The 26,929-nt window shown below is 44.0% G+C and overlaps 1 pseudogene; it reads right to left on the bottom strand.

Annotated features, from left to right (window-relative positions):
* LOC120049118 overlaps nucleotides 1-25,911 on the bottom strand; it is a 44,025-nt pseudogene extending 18,114 nt beyond the window's left edge.
* Nucleotides 25,912-26,929: the final 1,018 nt, after the last annotated feature.

Below are 26,929 nucleotides of genomic sequence, written 5' to 3'. Positions count from 1 at the left end.
TTGAGTATATTGTCTGGTATGACACACAATTACTTGTTTACTGCTCTAATTGGAAAACAGTTTATTATAACAACAAGGATGGGGCCTCCCGAGTGGCGCAGCGGTCTAAGGCACTGCATTATACCTGCAGTAGTGCTAGAGGCGTTACTACAGACCCGGGTTCATTCCCTGGCTGTGCCACAAATGGTTGTGTTTCCTCCGACATATTGGTGTGGCTGGCTTCCGGGTCAAGCTGGCGGTTGTTAAGGAGCGCAGTTAGGCAGGTCATGTTTCAGAGGACGCATGACTCCACTTTCTCCTCTCCCGAGCTCGTTGCAGCGATGACACAAAATTGAAAATTGGGGAGAAAAAGGGGGTACATTTAAAAAAAAATATAACAACAATAAGGCACCTCAGTGGTTTGTGGGATATGACCAATATACCACAGCTAAGGGCTGTATCCAGGCACCTAAGAACATCCCTTAGTCGTGGTATATTGGCCATATACCACACCCCCTCAGGCTTTATTGCTTAAATGTAGAGTAACTTCCTCAGGCCCCACACCTGATAGGTGTGTCCCAGACAGGATCCGAGGAAAGGTCCACGTCTTACCACTCTTACAGAACATTTGCATATCTGTTTTAGAGCTTCAATAAGAGCCCATCGAGTCCTGTCCAGACAGTCTGACAACCTCCCAGCCAGCAGTGAGCTGAGGTGCCAGACTGGGGCAGAGCTACAGCACTGCTGGTTAATAGGCCCTTCTGGTTGGAGCAGCTGTACCTGGGAGGGAGGGAGGGGGGAGGGAGAAAGCCTCCTCAGCTCTGGATCACACAGCATGTGACAGACATGCACAAACTTACGTACGCAGATGAACAGGTAGAGGAGTAGAAAGGGAAACTGCCATCACACCTGCTCTAATAGAATCTCAAATTCCTCTCCCTCAAACCCACAGTGGAATGTTCATGCATACACATTTTCTCATTACAAAATGACCTCTGTAATAAGAAATACCAGCTTTACGGCCTATGGAGTTTAAACAAGGCACTAGCAGCCTCTAGTGAGAGGCTCTCACACACACACACACACACACACACACACACACACACACACACACACACACACACACACACACACACACACACACACACACACACACACACGCACACACACACGCACACACACACGCACACACACACGCACACACACACACAGTCTCGGAGGAGAGCCAGGCTGTAAATACGCTCGCGGCTTCGCCCACCACGAACCAGGAAACTCTTAATGAGCCAGTCTGTGGGACGGGAGCCATATGGTAATGAGTGACATGCTAGGTGTGACACGCCACGCAAATCCACAGGTGGGCACAGAAAACAAGGAAAGGTTGGCCAAAGGAAGGGCTTCATCTGAAAATAGATTGTGTATGTAATGTGTATCTGGGTAGTAGGGTAAACAAAGGACACACTAGGTATTTTTATTTGGCTGCAATCCTTTGAATTATCTGGTAATGGGATGTAGTCTTATAGCTTTAGATAAAGGGACCAAGTACGTGTCCATTACACCATAGCTGTACGTTACCCTAGTAGCATGACTGTAACGTGGGAGGAGATACTACCACTAACCTAGCCCCTGTTGGGAGGTGAAACGGGTTAACAAACTTCAAGTCCCATACCCATGCGGTTACTTGAGGTTGCGTCCACTGGAAACGCAGTGAAGTTACGTGGCCATCCATAATAAGTGTTAAGCTGTGTAGTTAAGGTTTCCTCTTAACCTCCTGACTCTCTGGGGCGTAATCATGTTGGACTTTAGAGCCTCAAGTGCCAAGCACAAAGCTACTGGTTTTCATGTTGGTGAGGAGGCTGCTTAGAGGAGGCTGTGTGAACACACACAGAGCCACTTCACATGGTGGCATTGACCCACAGACAGGACTGGCTACTCTCTAGTGCAGAGCACAGGGCCAGGAGAATGAACTCTCTAACTCTACAGTCAGAATGAGATCAAGAAAGAAACACCGTAGTTGTAAAGGAAAGTCATTATTTCTAAACCTCATTTGCTGCAAAACGTAGGATCCTGTTTCTAATTGCACTTTAATTTATAACCTCACAAAGGTTTATTTAATTGCAATTCATTATGCACCCATTTGTGTAATATCACAGTCTAGTACTTAATTGTTCAGCTTCTATTCGTCATCTCTGTGTGATGATTACCAAAGGTCTCTTCCTATCAGAGAACAGACGTCTCGTGTACTGCTCCTAGACATATTTCACCACCATGTTACAATGAACCTTCGTACTGAGACAGAGCTTTAAAGGAAAGAGCCTTTAGCTGGAGCTTGGGCTACAGGGGCTGGACAGAGGGGGGACAGAGACCCAGCCGCCTGCCCTCCCTGCATCTCTAATCGCTGCTTCCCATCAGCCACTTCACCCTAGTGAGCCAGACCCTGCCAACTGGAAATATTCTGGTTGCCCGGCAACACCGATGACATCAGCAACCATCATCAGCCGTCCCTCCAACCCCAGGCACTTGGGGTCTTAAAATAGCGACGCAGATTATTATCAGGCTTCAAAATAGCAGCCATTTTCTCTGTTTTCTTCCTGGATACACAGGGGAAAATGAGCCAGTATTCAGACAGATTTGGATAAAGGGGTGGGGGTCAGAGACTGCTGTGGGTGTCTGACTGAAGTTAATAGATGTGACTGTCTGTGATGTAACAGAAATGGAGACAGAGTGGATACTCTTGATAGGGGAGATAGAGAGGGGAGAGTGAAAGAGAGCGAGAGCGAGAGAGAGAAAGAGAGAGAGAGAGAGAGAGAGAGAATGATTGACGCGCACAATGTATCAGCGAATCAGCTGAGAGTGTGTGTCTGAGTGCACATGAAAGTAACGAGCGCACAAATCACTTCTACTTTATATCAATAAAGTCATCTTACCCACTGGCCCTGCAAAATTACATCTGATTTGGAGAAAAAAAACGAAGAAAAAACTCATTCAAATTCAAAGCCAAATTGGTCAATCAGTCAAACTCTGCCTGTAAGCTTGTTTACATAATTGAAATATGCTGTTCATATGAGATCACTGACAAGTTAGACACATTTAGCTGAGACTAATCAGAGGCATCATTTAGTAGAAGAGTTTGAAGCGAGCTGTTGATGTGCCGTGCCATTTTCATCAAACACAATTAAGAGGAACATTCTCACACTCTTACTGTTGCTGTTCAGTAGACGCAACACTCCTGCAGTGACAGACGAGAAAGAATTCTGTTCAAAACACCTGCCCCTTTGTAAAAACTCATTTACAGTTCTTTGAAGGCTGAAGGAGGAAAGAAACACTTATATCCACGACTGTACAGAAGCCTCTCTACTCATATCTACTCTGTCTGCCATTTCATAACAAACAGCACGGCCTCCTACAGTAGTTCCACTGTGAGTTCCTACTGTTTGAAACCCAGGGCCCACAGTACATGTGAGGAGTTCCCTGGGTGGTCAAGACGAGGCAGAGACACTGCTCCTGGCTCTCTGTGATGATACAGTTTGCCACACAGCAGAGGTACATAACTATACTAGGTTTGCTCCAGGGTAGAGAGAAGCCCAGGAAATGGCCAGGGACTTCTGCTTTCAAGCTGTGATACATTTCATTTTCTCAGATGGAAGGCAGCCAGCCTTTACAGAGCATGAATGCTCTGAGTACTATTTCACTCTGATTCTAGATCAGTGATCTGGCAGACAGCCTCTTCCATTCAGATCATCTTCCACCACCTTAATACTGACTCTAGATCAGTGGTCTGAAAGTGGTCAGACCACAGAATTATATCTTCATTTAATAGGATCTCTATGGGTCAGACAGCCTCTCTTTGCGGTGTCTTCTAATTCAGATTACCACACGTCGCCCGCCCGCCTTTAAAATCTCTATCTCTCTGGGCCTCCATTCCTGCAGATTTTCATGCCATCGATTTCAGCTTTCCTTTGCTGAATATTACATTGGAAAGAGATTACAGGGCGTGTTGTGGAATGATTTGTGAAAATTACAAGAGTAATTGATTTTGTTCAATTTGTATCCATTTTGCAGGGAGCTAGTAGATCAGCCTGGGTAGGCTCAGCAGTAAAGCCCCTGGATGGAGACAGCATGACTGCATTTGAAAGACAAATCTTTACAGGCATCTTACATTCTTTATAAATAAGCGGAAGTGTGTGATGGATTATTCAACAAACAACTGTCCATGGAATGCATTCCAAAAGAGTTGTACTTTGATTTCCGAGAATGTCTTAAAGTTAGATTTGTGAGAACCCACCCAAACGTTTCAAAAGTAACATGTTTGGAATAATAATGTTGGGAATAATACCAATAACTGTGTTGTTTTTAAATCATGTGTTTTTTCAGTGATCTTGGGATTACTGCAAGATCATTATGCATTAAATGCACAAGCCTCTCCAGAACCCTAGGCTGCAAGCCAATGTCAACCTGCACCACAGTTAGGATTTTGCCATCGCTGCAGTTCGCCTTCCTCTTCTCATGAGAAGACAAGACTGGGGCTGATAAATGGGTTTGATGGATCACCTGTCACAGAGAGGTCGAAGCACAGTGTGCTGAAATCATTAGATGACATGTGACTTAATCCAGTACAGGAGGGAGAAATCAGAAACTTACTGCCACAGCCTGTCAGGTTGTTCCACAGGACTTAATTGTGCATGCCTTCTCCCAGAGTCAAAATCAAATTACTGCAGAGGTTTTATTTTCCAGCTGTCAATATAAAGGGAAATGTTTTAGCCCAAAGTTTGGGGCCCATTTCTAAACCTCTCGCAGAAACTCCGATGCTCTAGAAGGCTTGTGTGACAGTGGAGAACAGAACATGCCTGCAGCTTCCTCATCTCTCACAATAACACAGATTGCTCTCATTCATTATGGTCCCTTTAACATATTGACAGACGGACAGACGGACGGACGGACGGACGGACGGACGGACGGACAGACAGACAGACAGACAGACAGACAGACAGACAGACAGACAGACAGACAGACAGACAGACAGACAGACAGACAGACAGACAGACAGACAGACAGACAGACAGACAGACAGACAGACAGACAGACAGACAGACAGACAGACAGACAGACAGACAGACAGACAGACAGACAGACAGACAGACAGACAAAGCCCAGGGTGAGAGAGGACTTTTGGTTATTGTCAGAGACAGACTCCTCTACTCTCCAGTGAACAGGTTGAGAACTGCAGGCCTTTATTCCCAGTTATGGCTTTGAGGTTAGTGCTGCCGCCAATCACACAGCCTGCAGTGGATGAAGCTCCCTGGTCTGGACTGCCCTAGCACCACAGAGAAGCTGGGAAGGTGCCAGGGTTATTGTTCCAACTCAATCTATCAGCAGTCTGAGGTTTGACTGAACTTCAGCGAACCGTAGGCGGACAGTGTGAAGGAATCCTATCATACCTCTCAGGGCTAGGACTGACAGAGAGAGCACCAATGATATGCTCTGAGAATCAGCCTGTCGTCTCTGATAAACCTCACATCAACAACACAACTATGGAGAAGAACCACCTCGTAGGAGAGTTAAAGAGCCGGGAAAGGAACTGGGCGCGGACACACACACACACACACACACACACACACACACACACACACACACACACACACACACACACACACACACACACACACACGGACACACATACACAAAGAGAATGGATGAGCTAGACACAAAGGACAAGCTGGGGAAGGAAGGAGTCTTTTGAAGACATCCAGACTGATAGATGTCTCATAAACCCGTCCTCTGAGCAATGTGCTGGACAAGCTCTGAGACTCTCCTGCAAACAGGAAGAGTAGAAGACAGCCAGTGGCTTTACACTCATCTGAACTGTGTGTTTGATGTGTGTGTGCATATGTGTTTGCATTCGTGTGTGTGTGTATGTGTGCCTGTGTGGCATCTGGCCATTCAGATCACACTGTACCAGCCAGCCAGTAGGAGCCCGTCTTTGATCTATCTTCTCGCTGTGGAAACTGTGTGTGTGTCAGGGCCACATGCTGGGATGTTAATCACTCACCCCCCACTCATCCCCCATTGGCCCCTCAGAGTAGATTTACACCCTTGCCAAAAAGCCTTACGTAATAATGCCTGTGTGGCGTGCCTGCTAAAACAGCACTCATGACTGATCAGTGAAATATGAGGAGAGTGGCGCCAAAGAGAGGGGTCAATTCCATTTAAACTCTGTTAGCGCTAGTGGAATTAACTGAGGTTCAATTGATCAATGTGACATTTCCTCTGTTTTTCCAGTTCACCAGCTGCATTTAAATTCTTCGGAAATCGATTGGAATTAAAATGGAATTTACCTTAACTCTGGGGCAAAGCACCATCGATTTCAGGCAAACGATGCACTCCTACAGGTTTCCATATACACTGACTATACAAAACATTAAGAACACCTGCTCTTTCCATGACAGACTGACCAGGTGAATCCAGGTGAAAGCTATGATCCCATATTGATGTCACTTGTTAAATATACTTCAATCAGTGTAGATGAAGGGGAGGAGACAGGTTAAAGAAGGATTTTCAAGCCTTGAGACAATTGAGACATGGATTGTGTATGTGTGCCATTCAGAGGGTGAATGGGCAAGACAAAAGATTTAAGTGCCTTTGAACGGGGTATGGTAGTAGGTGCCAGGTGCACCGGTTTGTGTCAAGAACTGCAACGCTGCTGTTTCTTTCCAGGCTCATCAGTTTCCCGTGTGTATCTAAAATGGTCCATCACTCAAAGGACATCCAGACAACTTGACACAACTGTGGGAAGCATTGGAGTCAACATGGGCCAGCATACCTGTGGAACGCTTTTGACACCTTGTAGAGTCCATGTTCCGAATAATTTAGGCTGTTCTGAGGGCTAAAGGGGGTGCAAATAGGGCTGTTATGGTGACCGTATTAACGCCACACCGGAGTTCACGAATCATGACAGCAGTCAAATTCCATGTGACCGTTTAGTCACGGTAATTAGGCTTTTCCAAGCTCTGATGCTGCTGATGGTCATTAGTATCCCACCAAACTAGCTAACTGCAGCACTCTATTGTCAGCAGTCTATTGTCCCTCTAATCACTCTGACATCAATGCAAATGTGATCGAAAATCATGAGAGCCCATGAGCTCATGTTGCCAATATTTCTATAGGCTATGCAATTGCGTGAGAAAACTGTTTCTTTTAATTTCACCTTTATTTAACCAGGTAGGTCAGTTGAGAACAAGTTCTCATTTACAACTGCGACCTGGCCAAGATAAAGCAAAGCAGTGCGACAAAAACAACAACACAGAGTTACACATGGGATAAACAAACATACAGTCAATAACACAATAGAAAAATCTATATAGAGTGGAGTGATGGCTTCTATTAAAAAGAGGAGGATCCCATCAACTTTCTATAGGCTAGGCCTACTATATTTATTTCTCAACTTTCCTAAAATGAAGCGCTCTTTACAACAGGAGTATAGTCTACCTGACTGGCATGAAAATGAACCACAGGAAAGCGTCCTCCATTTGCTATTTAAGTGCATAGATGACATGTATTTTTTCCCGCTGCCCCTGCTTCGAGACAGTTGCATGATAATGGTCCATTCTAAATCAAAACAAATTTCACACATATGTTATTTAGTATATGTAAAGTGTGAATTAATTATATATTATCACTTGTGAATGATTCCCAGCGTAAGGCAAGAAACAGCACATGTTTTTTTGCGACTTTTTCAAATTATAGTTCCACACCTCATGTACCCTTGCCCATAGGCCTATATGTTTTGATAAGGACTGTATCACAATTAAAGTGGCCAAATAACTTCTTAAAGTGAAGCATGTTAATCTGCTTCACAACAGGTGCAGGGCTTAACTGGCATACATACACAGCACGTGAGTTTCAAGTTTGCGGAATAACATTTTCACTATAAAAATGCACCCTTATAATAAAAGCATTACATGCATAAACACATTTGTGGTCACTTTTGAGAATGTTTCATTAGCGGGAAAATACTATTCGCGCTTATAGCATTACTGCGCTCATAATGTGAAGAAATAGCCTAATAGTTTATCAACATTTTAAGCTGTTGTATCAAGCTCATTGCTTAAAACTGTTTTTTTGATGCTAGTGGTTGTATTAATTTGGCATCTATCGCATCTGTCCCAGTCTATGTTTGGAATATTTATTTCTCGCACAGAATAGAATAGGTCAACTTTTGTACTATGGGGGATAGTAGATTGACATAGTCTAGTGCTTTTGCTGTTCGTTAGGTCTACTCATCTTGTTGGCTGCCGAAAAGTAAATGTGGACAGTTCTTCCAATATCTTCAATATGCGCCTCGTTATTGGATAAGGACGCGCGCTGTTGCGTCCCGATGTGTCTGTCTTCACTTGTAGCAGATGAGAAAGACCTGATCACATTATGGAGAGCCATGTGAGCGAGAGGTGCTTCAGTACGCAGCTGGGAGAAGGGAATTATAATTATTATATTCAGTCCAAGGGCACAATGGCTACTAGCCTCAAAGGGCATGGATTTCTTTTAGGGGGCATTACGGCCACACAAAGGGGATGCAGCCGGGAAATTCGAGGCATTATCAAGTGCTTGTCAAATTGTGAATGAGAGAATGATGAAGTGTGTACAGCCTGCACAAAAAACAAAGCAGAAATCATGCCTTCCATGCAACTTTTTTTAAATCATCATTAGTCGCATCACGCAGCCTTAGAATGTATTAAAAATCAGAACCTATACCACAACATTTGTATCACAACTAAAGTTACATAAATACATAAATAACATATAGGAGTACCTGCTTCTTTGTTAACCGCTCAACACAGAATAGCCGCATGTGCAGACTCCCTCAAATCGTTTGGAGAAAATATCCTTTCTATTTTATTCAGCTTTGTTCAATTGTATTCTTCATACTATAAAATAATGCCATGGAATTCTAAGCAAATCTTGTCTGCTAAATGAACTATTGTAGCTCACAGCCATATGGCATAGCCAGATCAGTATCTAACATAAGGACAACTCAGAATATGCTATTCTGTTCTTCTGAAATAGACTACATTTTCTTCATATCATGTTTCTTTAGACGTGTCTAAAATAAATAATGGATTTACCTTGAAGGTGTCGGCTATATTAAATTGATTTTTTATACTTTTTAAAATGTAGATGTTCCAAAGGTCTGCATCAGTGGCTTGTATGCTATGCGTGGAAGCCAGGAGATGCTAAATGCGTTTATGTCACAGCCTGATCTGTTTCACCTGTCTTTGTGATTGTCTCCACCCCCCTCCAGGTGTGTGTCACCCTTCTTCCCCATTATCCCCAGTGTACTTTTACCTGTGATCTCTGTTTGTCTGTTGCCAGTTCATTTTGTTTGGTCAAGCCTACCAGCGTTTTTTCCCCGTACTCCTGTCTGTCTCTAGTTCCTGTTTTCTAGCTTTCCCGGTTTTTGATCATTCTGCCTGTCGTTCTGTACCTTGTTATACCACCCTGGATTACTGTCGAAACTGTCTGCGTATTGGTCTTCTCCCGAGCCTTGATAATTTATGTTAATTAATGGTCAATTACCGTGAGACCAGCAGTTATTTGCTTGACAATCACCGGTTGACAAAATTTCATGACCGCCACAGCTTAGATGCAACTCAATGTTAGGAAGGTGTTCCTAATGTTTGGTATACTCAGTGTATATATAGGCTTTTGAGAAAACCAAAGCAACATAATGGTCATCTGAAAAGACGAAGGAAGGCTCATACTGTATGTTGTATCAACTGGAGCTGTTGCACTGTGGCACATTGGCTCATGATAACTAACAGTGGATGACTCAGTAAAACAGCAAAAGCCCCGTTTTGCGTGGTAACACCTGTGGGTTACTGCTGCTGAGTTAACAACACCCACTTCCAGGGAGGTCTGGGAGAGAAAGAGCCATCTCCCCAAACATGCTAATCTGGGCTGAGATCCAAGACAGTGTTAGGTGGATTCTCTCTCACTCTCACCCGTACATTCTCAAGGTCCATGTCTATTTTTTTATTCCATATTTAACACAGATGTCTGCTCTTCCACGGTCGATTCTCTGTCAGGCACGCAGAATAATAAATAAAAAAACGTACAAGGAATCCAATGCCTATCTCGTGCCGCCTTGTCTACCACATTTATCACTGTTTTGTGAGACTGGGGGTAAGGGAGAGAGGGACATTCGTATGATGGCTCGCTGCCTGGAACATGGGCTGGAATCACCCACCAAGTGGCTAATAGGGTCTTAGTGACTCTAAAGTCATTAGAATGTGACGGGGAAACAGGGTAAAACAATGCAGTATAGCCCTGCACTCAAGACCCCAATTACACGTCTGACATAGGTCAATTGGGAGGTATTATATACAAAATTAATCACACACTTTCACCAACAAGAAGAACTTCCCCTCCTTATCCATTGTAAAGCTACTAGACCACAGCACATAGTCGATGAATGATGAACTGTGAATTGCTCTGAAAGGACTAGTATTAATGAGGTTAGATTGAGAAGCTGATTAAGTTAATTGGGTGGCTGTGGGAGCGTAGTGAAAGCCTTAGGGCACTCTAGGACCATTGCAGAGCAGCCCCAAATCCTTGTGGGCTAATTCCTCTTCTTAGCACGGCACTTAGTGAAAGAAATGGCCTTTCCTCTAGTGCTCCGTATACAGTATAAGTGCGAAGGATGAATTAAATTGGGAGCATAGTCTATGCACTTAATGCCTGCAGGTGGCTTTCAAGGAAGAGTTATACTGTGGAGATATAGCTATTTGTTACGCCTTCTCAAGGCCGAATTAATGTCAATGGGCTGATAAAATACTACCAAGACTGCAATAACAATTCATTCACATTGACAATTCCCCTAAGATAGACTAAAACTATAATAGATTAACATTCTCAAAAGGTGCTCAGAGAATAGAGTCCTGCATTTATAATTTGTTGCAAGTATTCTTAATTCTGAGCCTTTAAATGAGATATAGGGGAGATGTTGGGTCAGATGTAATACTACAGCCGGTATCAAGAAATCGAACCATCGTCCTAGTGTAACATGTAGTGTCCATTATGATGTTCCAGTAGCAAATGAAAGTATTACCAGTCTGCCACCAGTGGTCCAGTCCAGGCACTCCAAAGCTCCTTTTGGCCCAGTTCAGAGTCTCCACGTCACATAGCTCTCCAGCCAAGATCTGGAGGAGCAGAGAGAACAGTCAGGCTCTATAGGCCAGGACAGTGTAATAGAGTAGTGGCAGATCTATAATGAAGCAATAAGGCCTGAGGGGGTGTGGTATATGGCCAATATACCATGGCTAAGGGCTGTTCTTATGTATGACGCAACACGGTGTGCCTGGATACAGCCCTTAGCCGTGGTATATTGGCCATATACCACAAACCCCCGATGTGCCTTACTGCTAATATAAACTGGTTACCAACATAATTAGAATAGTGAAAATAAATGTTTTTTGATACTCATGGTATACGGTCTACGGCTTCAGCAAATCAGCATTCACAGTTCGAACCACAAAGTTCGTAAAAAACAATTTAACAGCCAAGGAAGGTTACGGCTGTGTTTTCAAGTTATATAAAAGTGAGTTGTGCCAGTAGCAGGGTGAAAAAAGCAATAAGCTGGAGTTTTCCCATTAGACTATAATTGCCTTACGAGTCTCAGACAAACTTGCACAAAAACGTGTACACACAACAGCCCATATTGTTTCTGTTGATCTGAGTAAAAATCCCCCTCTAGCTGTGGTTATATACAGTTGAAGTCGGAAGATTACATACATCTTAGCCAAATACATTTAAACTCAGTTTTTCACAATTTCGTACATTGAATCCTAGTAACAATTCCCTGTTTTAGGTCAGTTAGGATCAACACCTTTTTTTTAAGAATGTGAAATGTCAGAATAATAGTTGAGAGAATGATTTTTTCAGCTTTTATTTCTCAGAAGTTTACATACACTCAATTAGTATTTGGTAGAATTGCCTTTAAAATGTTTAACTTGGGTCAAACGTTTCGGGTAGCCTTCCACAAGCTTCCCACAATAAGTTGGATGAATTTTGGCCCATTCCTCCTGACAGAGCTTTGTAGGCCTCCTTGCTCACGCACGCTATTTCAGTTCTGCCCACAAATGTTCTATAGGAATTGAGGTCAGGGCTTTGTGTCCTTGACTTTGTTGTCCTTAAGACATTTTGCCACAACTTTGGAAGTATGCTTGTCCATTTGGAAGACCCATTTGCGACCAAGCTTTAACTTCCTGACTGATGTCTTGAGATGTTGCTTCAATATATTCACATAATTTCCTGCCTCATGATGCCATCTATTTTGTGAAGTGCACCAGACCCTCCTGCAGCAAAACACCCCCATAACATGATGCTGCCACCCCCGTGCTTCACGGTTGGGATGGTGTTCTTCGGCAAGCAAGCCTCCCCCTTATTCCTCCAAATATAACAATGGTCATTATGGCCAAAAAGCTCTATTTTTGTTTCATCAGACCAGAGGACATTTCTCCAAAAAGTACGATCTTTGTCCCCATGTGCAGTTGCAAACCATAGTCTGGCTTTTTTATGGCGGTTTTGGAGCCGTGGCTTCTTCCTTGCTGAGCGGCCTTTCAGGTGATGTCGATATAGGACTCGTTTTACTGTGGATATAGATACTTTTGTACCTGTTTCCTCCAGCATCATCACTAGGTCCTTTGCTGTTGTTCTGGGATTGATTTGCACTTTTTGCACCAAAGTACGTTCATCTCTAGGAGACAGAACGCGTCTCCTTCCTGAGCGGTATGGTCCCATGGTGTTTATACTTGCTTACTATTGTTTGTACAGATGAACGTGGTACCTTCAGGCGTTTGGAAATTGCTCTCAAGGATGAACCAGACTTGTGGAGGTTTACAATTTTTTTTCTGAGGTCTTGGCTGATTTCTTTTGATTTCCCCATGATGTCAAGCAAAGAGGCACTGAGTTTGAAGGTAGGCCTTGAAATACATCCACTGGTACACCTCCAATTGACTCAAATTATGTCAATTAGCCTATCAGAAGCTTCTAAAGACATGACATCATTTTCTGGAATTTTACAAGCTGTTTAAAGGCACAGTCAACTTAGTGTATGTAAAGTTCTGACCCACTGGAATTGTAATACAGTGAATTACAAGTGAAATAATCTGTCTGTAAACAATTGTTGGAAAAATGACTTGTGTCATGCACAAAGTAGAAGTCCTAACTGACTTGCCAAAACTATAGTTTGTTACCAAGAAATGTGTGGAGTGGTTGAAAAACGAGTTTTAATGACTCCAACCTAAGTGGTATGTAAACTTCCGACTTCAACTGTAGATAAAGCCATGCTAATCTTCACTCAGGGTCCTTGACATGGTCTGATAAAGCAGAGAAGACTTAATTTGCTGCCAAAACGTCTGAGGCCATACAGTTTCCATGGCCTCCTGCCACACATAACAACTCGAGGAATTCTAATTCGAATAGGCCTCAGAGGAGGCTGGTGGGAGGAGCTATAGGAGGACAGGCTCATTGTAATGGCTGGAATGTAATCAGTAGGACGTTATCAAACATATGGAAACCGTTCCATACTGTATATTCTTTTCCGGTCATTACAATGAGCCTGTCCTCCTATAGCTCCTCCCACCATCCTCCTCTGATTGGTCTGTTATCTGGGTCAGGGTGAGGGTCTTGGTGTAATCTGAATGAGAATGGGTAGAAGAAGCAGGGTCACAGAACTCTACAGAACATCCAGAGAATCCCTCTGCTGCTCTTTGCTCCGTATTCTACATAGCACACCATTTAAATGTAAATCTCACCCGTGACACCTTGCCCTGTGTTCCCTGCTCCTACTCTGGAACAATCTGACTACAGATGTTGGGAGGAGGGGAGAGACAGGCAGCCATGGATGGTTGGATCTGTGTGTAATTTATGCAAGTGGGTGGGTGAAGGCCAAGCACATTTCTCCATATCTTCAGAGGCCCAGATTCAGCCTTGGACAGGCAACAATAGTCCCACAGTACTATACCTAACATAGTCGCATTGTACTATACCTAACATAGTCCCACAGTACTATACCTAACATAGTCCCACAGTACTATACCTAACATAGTCCCACAGTACTATACCTAACATAGTCCCACAGTACTATACCTAACATAGTCCCACAGTACTATACCTAACATAGTCCCACAGTACTATACCTAACATAGTCCCACTGTACTATACCTAACATAGTCCCACTCGGGAAGTTTGTGTCTCATTAACAACAATGAGAGAGGAAACATTCACCCCCATAATTGCATTTAGTGTGCATGTGTGTGTGTGTGTGTGTGTGTGTGTGTGTGTGTGTGTGTGTGTGTGTGTGTGTGTGTGTGTGTGTGTGTGTGTGTGTGTGTGTGTGTGTGTGTGTGTGTGTGTGTGTGTGTGTGTGTGTCTGTGTCTGTGTCTGTGTCTGTGTGTCTGTGTATGTGCACCTTGTACGTGTCACCTTGCAATGAGAAGGTATATCAATCGCACATATATTCCTTGAAAGATGGCACATGACATCCCAGATAATGCATGATATAAATCCTGCAAATGTTAAGCAAACAGGCAGAGTGAGTCACAAGCCAAGCTTCCTGGTGCTACAAGCTGGAAAATGTTATTGACAGAAATCATGAACTTTGTCACCCATAAGTAAGTCTGCTCTGCCTGTGAGCGTTGAGTTAGTGCTCCGGGCTATGTTAATAAGGGCTATGAAATGGTGCTTGCTCCATTGTGCTGTGATTGTTTCTCTGAGTGGGTTGAACGGTAGAGCTAGACGCGACTCCTACACCAGAGAGCTCCAAACCCGCTTTTCTATTACTTGTCTGACATCTGTGGTGACGAGTGAAATTGCTCAAGCTCGCTGATAATGCTCCAAGGCCATTACAGTGCAGAGCCATTCCACGGAAGCAACTCATGTGTTGTAATAACAATAGTCATCGTGAAGTACCCAGCGAGAACTAAATACTGGGCTGAAATACTGGGCAATTTTGTGGTTTTGGCATGTCTGCACCTTTCAACACTTGGAAAGTGCTACACAGGCAAATCTGATTTTCTGAAAATCAGCACATAGGAAAGTGCATCTATAATGACTTTGTGGCACTGGAGGAGGCAAGCCCTCTTACCGTGCCCTTCCAGCGCCTTCTTCTTCTTCTTTAAAAGATGTTTGCGAATCGCAACCAACTGACAGGTGCATACACCGCTACCTACTGTACTGGCGTGTGAGGCCGGTCACGACCTATCTATCCTTCCAGCGCCTTTCCGGCACTTTCTCTGTTGGGAGGCTAATGGATAATAAGTCAATCAAGTGTGTGATTGGCTGGACAATCAGCCCCAACAGTTGATTAGGCTGCTGCTGCTCACATTCGAGGGAGAGGACTGGATATACAGTAGCAACAGACAGTTTGGGGCTGAAAGGTTATCTTAAACTGAGAGACTTCATTATTTGAAGTTATACTTTAAGAGTTTTATTTGTAAGCATTTTTGTTGGTAAGTGATGTAATAATGCCTGATTTCTGTTGGTAAGTGATGTAATAATGCCTGATTTCTGTTGGTAAGTGATGTAATAATGCCTGATTTCTGTTGGTAAGTGATGTAATAAAGCCTGATTTCTGTTGGTAAGTGATGTAATAAAGCCTACGTTTGAAGCGTTCACTCTGCCTCACTGACCCCCTCTCCCCAGGCTCTGTCACGGGCGGCAATAGTTGTTATGGGCTCTGTGGTATATTTTAGCACAGGATTTGGTGCAATTAGCTACCCATGTGGCGTAACTGAGCTAGGAGCTGAGAAGAGGCTACTGCAGTGAGCTTATCAGAGAGATCGTGATGAGTATTTCATATGCTATCCACCCACATCATATTACTACCAAAATGTCCATGACCTGCTGATAACGGTGCCATACAATGAGGAGATACCAGCAACAACCCGTTCATAGGAGCAACCATCCACACGTGAACGAAGGCGTTTTAGTGTCTTAATGCTTAATGAAGTGTTCTCAAAACGCTTGCCTTTCAAACTACAAGTTTATAATCAATTCATGAGAAAGAGGGGAAATAGAGTTGACGTTTTAAATGACATGAATTGCTATTGTATTCAACTTTACTGGATTGCGTTCTTTTTACATTCACTGAGAACTTTCAATTTCCTGAGCTGTAAAATAACACGTCTAGTGTCTGCTTCTTGACTGTTAACACTGCTACCGGTTTGGTAGTAGAGGAGGGAGAAGAATACATTTGATGGTTGTCTGTTTTGTCTCCAGGCAAGGAAACAAAGGTCAACCGGATATTCGACTACTGTCTGAGTCTGTCTGGATTCCGGAAACATCTTACATTGCGGTTGTTGTGTTTGTGCATCAATTCTCTCTCAGTGAATTGCTGTAGTCTTTCACTAACCTGCTCCCTCTGGGAGAAAGACAGTCATGGAAAGATGCTGCATGGCACATGACTAAACCAACAACTGAAGCATAGTCCATCATAACAACTAGCAGAAAGAATGTCATGTTATAGTCCAGGGAAAACAATGAATTCGTGTCTCAGGTCTGCCTGGAGCAGTCGAGGCAAAACACTGTTCAGAAACAGCACACAAAATACCTTCAAATTCCCCACATGCAGATTATTCAATGGCAAACTATGACCAAAGATCAAAGCCCCTGCTTTATGACACAGGTATGGAGAAAAATCTAAATAAGTGGAGTTACCACCACTTCCCCTCTATTTTCACATTATACCTGATCGACTGTGATACTGTTTCAAAATATTAAGGAACCAAAACTGTATTTTCCACAGATTTATTATCAATATAAACGATGACATTTCCCATGGGGATAACAATCACTTCAGTCCCTGGAACCAGGCACCATCAAAGATGATATTGCCTGGTGCTCTCTACAGCCCTCAGTGATTCCCTGTGTGTTTAGCAGCGTGGCAACAGCACAGAAAATGTAATAGGAATGAATGACCTGCCGCTGTTTTATCCATCCTGATTAAACCTCAATCAGGTGTAAATGGGAACACAGGTTGTAAGTGATGAGCCTGGCAGGGACACTGCTCCAGCAGATGGACAGAGACTACCAAGAGAGTGGGCAGGCAGCGCCAAAACCTTCAGCCAGTGGGGGGACAACACCGGATATGGCTGAAAGGTACCCAGTCCCTGGACGTTGATAGGACTAAAGGGTAGGCCTACTTCAAGAGGGCAGAAAAGGTACAAAACAGAGCTAGCCAGGACAGTTGTTGAATGGTCCATCTCCACAGTGTTATGTCAATATGTGGGGATTGGGTGGTGAGGGTACCTGGTGAGGGGGTACTGAGTCCCTATGGCGGAATGGGTGTCCTGCTGGCGGATGGCTCGGATGGCAGTGGGTGTGGTGAACATGGAGGACATGCTCTGACAGCACGCGGAAGAGCGCCCCCACATCCGGCGTCCCAACAGGCTTGCCCTGCATAGAGAGAGAGAGAGATCCGTTACAAACCCAAACAGCCTGAGGACATAAGCCTACATGAACACGCCAATTGGGTATTGAAGTGTAGCGGTACATTCAGAGCAAGCTGTTTTTAGAGGCTTGCGGTAGTAATGACTCAGCCAGCCACCTATCAAACAGAAGAACAGTACTAAGGCCATAAAGTTTTGTTACTATTGACGTTCCACAACATTAACACTTCCACTGTGCCGAACAGAATGATTATTCATGGAAAGATCTGTTTGAAATGGAGACAAAATTATATTTGGAGCCCAGACAGATGGGCTGAAACTGATCAATAGAAACAAGATTACTCTATTGAGAAAGTATTGTGCACCAACAAAAGTCGCAGTGAGGAAGAGCCCACGGGAGAGCCGAACCGATATTCATTCTCTAAAGGTTCAGTCGGCGAGGTTGCTCCAAGGAGAGAGGAGAGAGAGAGAGATGAGGCGTGAGAGAGACGAGGCGTGAGAGAGAGAGAGAGGGACAGATTAAAATGAGCTGGGAAATCAACAGCAACAGACTTGAGGGCCTTCATTTCCTCCCAGTGTGAATATCTATGACTGTGAGAGGACATAAGGTCTTGTGTGGAGCAGGGTAGACAGGAGCAGTGCTTTCCACAAGGAAAACGCAGCCACAGACAACAGGCTCTGGATAAAGCCAGGCTGATGAATTCAACACCCAGCTCCAATCCTCCAACAGCCACAGAGACCAAAAGGCTAATGAGGCAGATAGCCTCCATGAGCAGTCCTACCTCCCCACCCCTCTCTCCCAACCCCTGGGGTCATTTGCCCAGGGCCCAAACACAGCAGAATCACCAGCAGCTCTTCATACAAATAACTTCCACAAACCAACCTAACTGGGCCTTTTCGAGCCAGTGAATATTGGTTTAATGAGGCTGGGGTAAATTTGCAATGATGATCATGTGCATGAATATCAAGAGGCCGGTTGTCTGAAACCACATATAATCATGTGTCATTAGGAGTCAATTTTTCTTGCGCTCATTATCTTTAAATAGAGTAATCTGCGAAGCATTTGGAATCACTGAGTGAAAGGGACAAGTCCTTGAGAAAGTTGAGTTTGTGTGTTTTTCTGGAGTTAATTGACCAATAGTGACCCGTTCACAGGTCATTATAATAGGCCTATGTAGGCTACGGTACATACCTCGTATAGAATGGTGGTGTTGCCTAACAGATTGTTAAGGCTGTGTAAGGGAGGCGAGTTCCGCTCCACTGGGCTGAGCTTCTTCGAGAAGAAAGCACAGGGGCGGAGTTTTGGTGGCGTACCCGAGCGCTGTGAGAGCACGGCTTCTATCCCAGCCTTGGACATGTCCACCTCCACTATGAACGCCAAAGAGGGATCCGGATAGGCCAGCACGGGAGCCGAAGTAAACAGAGCTCTTAGCTACCCAAAAGCCCTGTCCACCTCAGCTGACCACTGCAACCTTACCGGACCCCCCTTCAGCAGTGAGGTAATGGGAGCAGCCACCTGGCCAAAACCCTTGATAAATCTCTGGTAGTAATTGGCAAACCCTAAAAATCGCTACACCTCCTTTACCGTGGTGGGAGTCGGCCAATTACGCACGGCTGCAATGCCGTCACTCTCCATCTCAACCCCTGATGTGGAAATGCGATACCCTAGGAAGGAGACGACCTGCTGAAAGAACAAGCATTTCTCGGCCTTGACGTACAGGTCATGCTCCAACAGTCGTCCAAGTACCTTGCGTACCAAGGACACATGCTCGGCGCGTGTAGCGGAGTATATCAGAATGTCATTGATATACACCACTACACCCTGCCCGTGCAGGTCCCTGAAAATCTCATCTACAAAGGATTGGAAAACTGATGGAGCATTCATCAACCCGTACGGCATGACTAAGTACTCATAATGCCCTGAGGCTGTACTAAACGCTGTCTTCCACTCGTCTCCCTCCCGGATACGCACCAGGTTATACGCACTCCTGAGATCCAGTTTTTGTCAAGAAGTGCGCCCCATGCATTGACTCCTCTTATCGCCACGACTGCTCCGGCGGCCAAGGTCCGGAATTCCAGAGCAAATTCCTGGGCGCTCCTCGCCCCCTGCCTCAAATGGAAGAGCCGTTCCCCCGCCGCTCTACCTTTGTTGCGGATGGTCGAAGACGGCCCGGGAAGCGACGGGTGAACTCCTCGAAGTGGTCCAACGCCGCGTCTCCTTCTCCCCACACGGCGTTTGCCCACTCCAGAGCTCTTCCAGAGAGGCATGAGACGAGGGCAGACACTCTCTCCCTTCCCGAGGGAGCTGGGTGCAGAGTGGCCAGGTAGAGGTCCAGTTGTAACAGGAATCCCTGGCACTGTGCTGCCGTCCCATCATACTCCCTGGGAAGGGAGAGACACATCCCACTGGGACTGGTTCCGGACGGGACGGGTAGAGGTAACCCCGGTTGCGCTGGTCGAGGCACTGGGGAGACTTCCTGTCTCTCCCATCAGTCCATAGTCTGGACAACGCGATCCATCATGGCACCAAGATGATGTAACATAGCGGAATGTTCCTGGATGCGCTCCTCGACTCCTCCAACCGGGGTACCTGCTCCTGCTGACTCCATAGTAGGGTGTGTACTTCTGTTAAGGCTGTGTAAGGGAGGCAAAGTCAGGTGCAGGAGAGCAGAGTAGAGTAAACAGGCACACTTTTATTCCGGTCAAAAAATAGGCACAAAATGACATCTAAGTGCCCAAAAACACGGAACAAGAAACAAAAGTATAGCGCGTGAACATACACCATTAACAATAAACAATTACACACAAAGACATGGAGGAGAACGGAGGACTAAAATACATGTAGTGTGATTATGGAATGAAAACCAGGTGTCTATGAAACAAGACAAAACAAATGGCTATATGAGAAATGGAGCGGCGATGGCTAGAAAGCCGGTGACGTCGATCGCCGAACGCCGCCCGAATAAGGAGAGGAGCCGACTTCGGCGGAAGTCGTGACACAGATGAAGGAGTGGCCCACTACCCAGCCCAGGTCAGACGCTGCCCACCATACCTAGTAGAGAGTAGGCAGAGAAAGAAGAGAGAATCCATACTGTACTATGTTTGTGCATGTTTATGGTGTATGTTCTGTAATACAATGATAAAGAACACTGGAGATGTTTCACATGGACTTACTTCACCAGGCTTGAGGCCATAAATGTTTGCCATGGTCCACGTCAACATCACAGCGTACCAAGCAGTATCCCTGACAACGCCCTGAGGGGGACACGTAGAAAGGAGGCGAACGTTGATGCAAGACGAATGCAACAAGCTCTCAACAGGTTTATTTATTTAATTATACATCAAACCCTTGTAAAAATCTTGTTTTTTCAATTCAACTATTTCGTGAGGCCATCTTTGCGATGTATGGTAACATAACCTGTAGGAGTTCAGCTGTTCCCTCCATAGATCTCACTGGTGACTACGAGTCTGATAACAGCAGGCCAGCGGGTGGATATTTCATATTATCTGGGTGCCAACGACAAAGGGAGCTATCAGGAGCTGTGTTTTTCCAATTTAGAGCCACCTCCGGTCAATTTGTCTACCTCCTGCATGGTTCACCTCATATTCAGTATTATCGGTTCTGGTTTAAACATTGTCTCATCTATCTCATTGTCACGCCCTGACCATAGTTATCTTTGTTTTCTTTATTATTTTGGTTAGGTCAGGGTGTGACATGGGGGATGTATGTGTTTTGTCTTGTCTAGGGGTTTTATATGTTTATGGGGTGTTTACTAGTCTAGGTGTTTGTATGTCTATATGTAAGTTGCCTGTGTCTGCGCTTGTTCATACACTGCTCAAAAAAATAAAAGGAACACTTAAACAACACAATGTAACTCCAAGTCAATCACACTTCTGTGAAATCAAACTGTCCACTTAGGAAGCAACACTGATTGACAATAAATTTCACATGCTGTTGTGCAAAGCTGTGGCAAACCTTCTTGCCACAGCTCACATTGATGTGCCATCCTGGTTGAGCTGCACTACCTGAGCCACTTGTGTGGGTTGTAGACTCCGTCTCATGCTACCACTAGAGTGAAAGCACCGCCAGCATTCAAAAGTGACCAAAACATCAGCCAGGAAGCATAGGAACTGAGAAGTGGTCTGTGGTCACCACCTGCAGAACCACTCCTTTATTGGGGGTGTCTTGCTAATTGCCTATAATTTCCACCTTTTGTCTATTCCATTTGCACAACAGCATGTGAAATTTATTGTCAATCAGTGTTGCTTCCTAAGTGGACAGTTGATTTCACAGAAGTGTGATTGACTTGGAGTTACATTGTGTTGTTTAAGTGTTCCCTTTATTTTTTTGAGCAGTGTATATAGCTTCACGTTCGTTTGTTGTTTTGCATAGTTTGTTTAAGTGTTCTTCGTTTTGTTAAATAAATAGAAGAATGTATTCTTATCACGCTGCGCCTTGGTCCTCCTCTCTTCATCCAAACGACGAACGTGTCACTCATGGTGGTAAAGTTTAGAATGACCTTGAATCAAATTTGCAGAGCCTTGGAATGTCTACTGTAGTATGTGATACTCATTACTTGCATTAAACTGTGAAATTGACTGGCTTCCTAATGATAAAAGTCGGCAGACCCCACTGGGCAAAAACTGTTGAATCAACGTTGTTTCCATGTCATTTCAACCAAAAAATGCAATGTGATGACGTTGAATGAAAATGGAAAATGGATTGGATTTGAAAAAAGTAATCAACGTAAGGGAGTTTCTTATGTTTATTCACCCAACTTTTTACCTAAATCCAATGAAATGGTGACATTTTTTGTTGATTTCACATTAGTTGACAACTCAACCAAATGTAAATCAAACCTAGACGTTGAACTGATGTCTGTTCCCAGTGGGACTTTACACCCCTTCCTGTAATGAACGTGTTGTGTCTAGTCAGAGTGCTGTACCTTAGGAGTTCCGGTGGTCCCAGGCGTGTAGAGGACGTATTGAGGATGGCTGGCAGGGAGAGACACACAGTCATGAGGACGTGCAGTGGACATCTCCTCCTCCCAGTCCAGACTGAGGTCAGGGTGCATGGACACCTTCTCCTGTTGCAGACAATCAACCAGGAGAGATGTATTAATTTCCATGACATATTCAAGAGACACACATTCAATCATTTTTACCACGTGGACACGAAAGACAGATTAAAACAGATCCATTAGTTGTGCACAACTCAACACGGCTCATCCGACCACCAATGCCATATTGTTCAAGAAACGTTTTTAATAGTCGTCACAACTTGGGTTTTCAATTGTGCATTTTTCAATAAGTGAGCTTTCATGATACAGAACCAGCGGAATTCAAACTGCCCAAAGGCCAAGGGAAAGGAGAGAAGACCCCCAAAACCTTGAGTTCTTTAAAAATTGTTCTCTCCTCTTCCCAAAGAATAGAATCCAGTAGTAGGACCCTTCTCTGATTAATGAGGGCCTTATGGGTGTGTTTTGAATTCTACTTCTCTGGAACCACTTGCTGCCTTTTCATAGTGATTACTAGAGTGGTTTAACATTCACAAGAGCGGCAATTTACCAACGACTTCAACTACAAAAAAAGGGGGACATCTCATATTCTCCAACAGGGGAGGTATGGTGATTTGCTCAGACAGTTTCCATGACAACATACAACGTATCTCCTTAAAAGTATCCTCCCTGTGTTGCATAATCAAAAATAGCTACTAGGGTAACTGAGCATAAAGGTAACACAGCAGCAATCAGGGTGCAAAACCCCAGACATTGTGATACATTCCAAACATAGATGGTACTAATAAAATAGGTGTGAAAGATTGCCTGAGCAGAATAATTGCAATACTTTGCAAAGCATTTTCAGAATGATTTTCCTGAGCACAGATTTGGCTGTTTTTATGTACGACTTGAGAAGAAACTCATTTCAGTTTGCTGGAGTGCCAACACATTACTGGAAGTGGCTGCTGGCTGTTTTGGGGGAAATTGACTCTCTTTTATTCTACCGGTTCTGCCTGGTTTCACTCTGACCCTGTGCCAGGCTTCCCACCACAGCCTAGGGGCACATCTCAGCGTTGCGTGATTCAGTCCCTCATGCGCACCGTTTCTCTCTCCCACCTTTGTTTCAACAGGCCGTTTAAGAACGACAGATCTGTCGAGCCATCCATAACTTCATACAAGCTCACAGCTGAAATAATCCGATTTATATATACACTGGGACCGTATTCGTGGTCCATTCAGGAAGTAATAGCATTAAGTAACCAATAGAGAGGATAATGTAAAACTATTGCATGTCAGCAGAGTTATTGTCTTTGGGATATGACAGGCATCTCTCTGAGAGAGTTGACGTTAGTGAGTTAGGCCTTACCACAGAATAACATAGAACAATATTCTATCTCTTGGACCTCACCATGCTGGGCCGGTTGTAGATGAGGACCTTGGAGGGACGGTGAAAGCTGAGCTCCAGGGCTTTCTCCACCAGGGGGATGTACTCCACTCTCCTGCCAGGCTCAATGCCAAAGGAGGCCGTCACTATCATCTTGGGCTGGAAGACACAGCATTCACACTGTGTGCCTCTTAAAAGAAACAAGACTTAAGAGATGTGATACAACACAGCTCAACAAATGCATTAGTCTGAAATGGACTTTAGAACATTCTGAAAGGCCATGTTCAGAGGTAATATGAGAGGCAATATGACCGATATTACCTCTCAATTACTATCTGCACACCATGATACCTTCCTCGGGTTACTGATCAAATTTAATAAGGGATCTGAAATTACTGTCTCATTCAACATAGAACGAGTGTCTCTAATTTTTAATTCCTTCCAATACAATATAAAACAGGCTAATCAACTCTACCCAAATGTTTGAGGAGGAATCTTCAGCAATAGTGGAGGTGCTCCTCTCTGAATGTTATATAGGCCTAAAACTTAAAAGGCTTGAAGGTCTGGCTTATATAGCTTAAAAGGATTTCAGTACATGCAATTCAGCATCAGAGTCGCATACTGGCTAATATCCCTGCTGCTTCGATGAAATCCCTCCAACAAAGTGCTTCACTTGGCTTCAGTGAGACCTTTATCTACTGTAATTTTACTATCTCTGTGACTGTGAAAGTGGGCCATCAACTCTTCTATAAACAGTCCTATAAATGTGGCATGTACATTTCACATTTAACCATTCAACCATTAAACAGATCTGACAGTGGAGAAAATACCAAATAGCAAAATATATTTGAGTGCATGGTCCATTTCAAACGAAATTGAGAGAACAAAGGGATGTGTCATCCAGCACATCAAACTAAAGAGACACAATGTGAAGCGATGATGGTCGGCTGACCTTGGCATGGTCGATGCGGACAGACAGCTCCTTGGAGGCGAAATCCCCAAAAATGAGGCTGCGCGGAGCTCCGATCCTGGCACAGGCTAGCATGGTGAACATGGCCTGGGGCACCATGGGCATGTAGATGACCACCAGGTCGCCCTTCCACAACCTGTGTTTCCCCAGGACCCCAGCCAGCCTGGACACCTGGGCAGAGAGGAGGGGAAGGGGTTCAAGCTGCTTAGGAGAGGCAATACTATGTTACAACATATGGGTGAAAATGTATATTTAGAGGGATGTCCTACAGTCTAAATGAATATGTAGAGTGTGAAGAGTTTTGTTAAGATCATTACCCGTTCCTGTAGTTCTCTAAAAGTGGTTGAGATCATTACCTGTTCCTGTAGTTATCTAAAGTGGTTGAGATCATTACCTGTTCCTGTAGTTCTCTAAAAGTGGTGAGATCATTACCTGTTCCTGTAGTTCTCTAAAGTGGTTGAGATCATTACCTGTTCCTGTAGTTCTCTAAAGTGGTTGAGATCATTACCTGTTCCTGTAGTTCTCTAAAAGTGGTTGAGCTCATTACCTGTTCCTGTAGTTCTCTAAAAGTGATTGAGATCATTACCTGTTCCTGTAGTTCTCTAAAAGTGGTTGAGATCATTACCTGTTCCTGTAGTTCTCTAAAGTGGTTGAGATCATTACCTGTTCCTGTAGTTCTCTAAAGTGGTTGAGATCATTACCTGTTCCTGTAGTTCTCTAAAAGTAGTTGAGATCATTACCTGTTCCTGTAGTTCTCTAAAAGTGGTTGAGATCATTACCTGTTCCTGTAGTTCTCTAAAGTGGTTGAGATCATTACCTGTTCCTGTAGTTCTCTAAAAGTGGTTGAGATCATTACCTGTTCCTGTAGTTCTCTAAAGTGGTTGAGATCATGACTTGTTCCTGTAGTTCTCTAAAGTGGTTGAGATCATTACCGTTTCCTGTAGTTCTCTAAAAGTGGTTGAGATCATTACCTGTTCCTGTAGTTCTTTAAAAGTGATGGTCTGCTTAGTTCCAGTCACTGGGCTGTCATAAATGATGGCCGGTTGATCTCCTCGTCCGCTCTCGACATGGCGATCCACCGCATTGTGGCAAACATTCAACTTCCCCCCGGCGAACCTTACAAAGAGAAGACCCCACATTAGAGGCAGCATATTGTCATTAAGAGCCAAAAAATAACTACTTTAATACTTTCACTATAGATCTATCAATGTTATGAAATAACATAAAGATAACAGTAAGCACATTGTAGCTTGGTCTACAATTAGAGAATGTGTATGATAAGATAAGGGCTGAACACAGACAAAAATGACAGTTTTTCCTGCAACGTACAGGATCTATGTACAACCCCAGATCTTCTGATGAAATGGGACTCTCAACTCGTTATGAGCTCTGTTGAGGTACTGAGGTGCTGAGACAAGCAGATGGTGTCTGGATTCCTGTTGTTTTAAATATGCACGCACACAGAAAGATGAGACATCATGCACAGTCGCTCACTAGCCATGCCTTGATTTTAACACTATTACAACACTGAGGTCAATCTAGAGAGCATATGGGATTTTTACCATGCAGAATTAAAGGTTCATCTTGTGAGGTCTGCCATCAAATACTTTGAACAGCTATACATGGTTTAATAATGTGACCTTGGTGCACAAAATGAATTATGACAACCATTACAAAATATGAGACAATTAAGCACACGTGCATGATATTTCACTATTGGATATTCATAGACTACTAACTGTATGTACTGTGTACCTAAATGTATCGTCCACACATCTAATGCTTTCAAGTAGTAGGATAAATTGTATAGCTCCAAAGTAGTAGGTGGCGGTAGTGCACAGATCACGTCATCGAGTCTAAAGGTTGTCTCGCGCCGAACTGGGCATGTGCAGGCCGTCTCAAAGCCACTCCTTCAATATATAGATGTTTTTGACGAAAATGAAAACGTGTCACTTTCACAAGGTCAAATCAAATTTGATTAGTCACATGTGCAGAATACAACAGGTGTAGACCTTACAGTGAAATGCTTACTCATGAGCCCCTAACCGACGGTGCAGTTTAAAAAAATATGGATAAGAATAAGAGATAAAAGTAACAATTAATTGAAGAGGAGCAGTAAAAAATAACAATGAATACATGGGGGTGCCGGTACAGAGT

The sequence above is a fragment of the Salvelinus namaycush genome, chromosome 6, assembly GCF_016432855.1.
Source record: "Salvelinus namaycush isolate Seneca chromosome 6, SaNama_1.0, whole genome shotgun sequence".
Lineage (NCBI taxonomy): Eukaryota > Metazoa > Chordata > Actinopteri > Salmoniformes > Salmonidae > Salvelinus > Salvelinus namaycush.
This window is presented reverse-complemented; position numbering and strand designations above follow the sequence as displayed.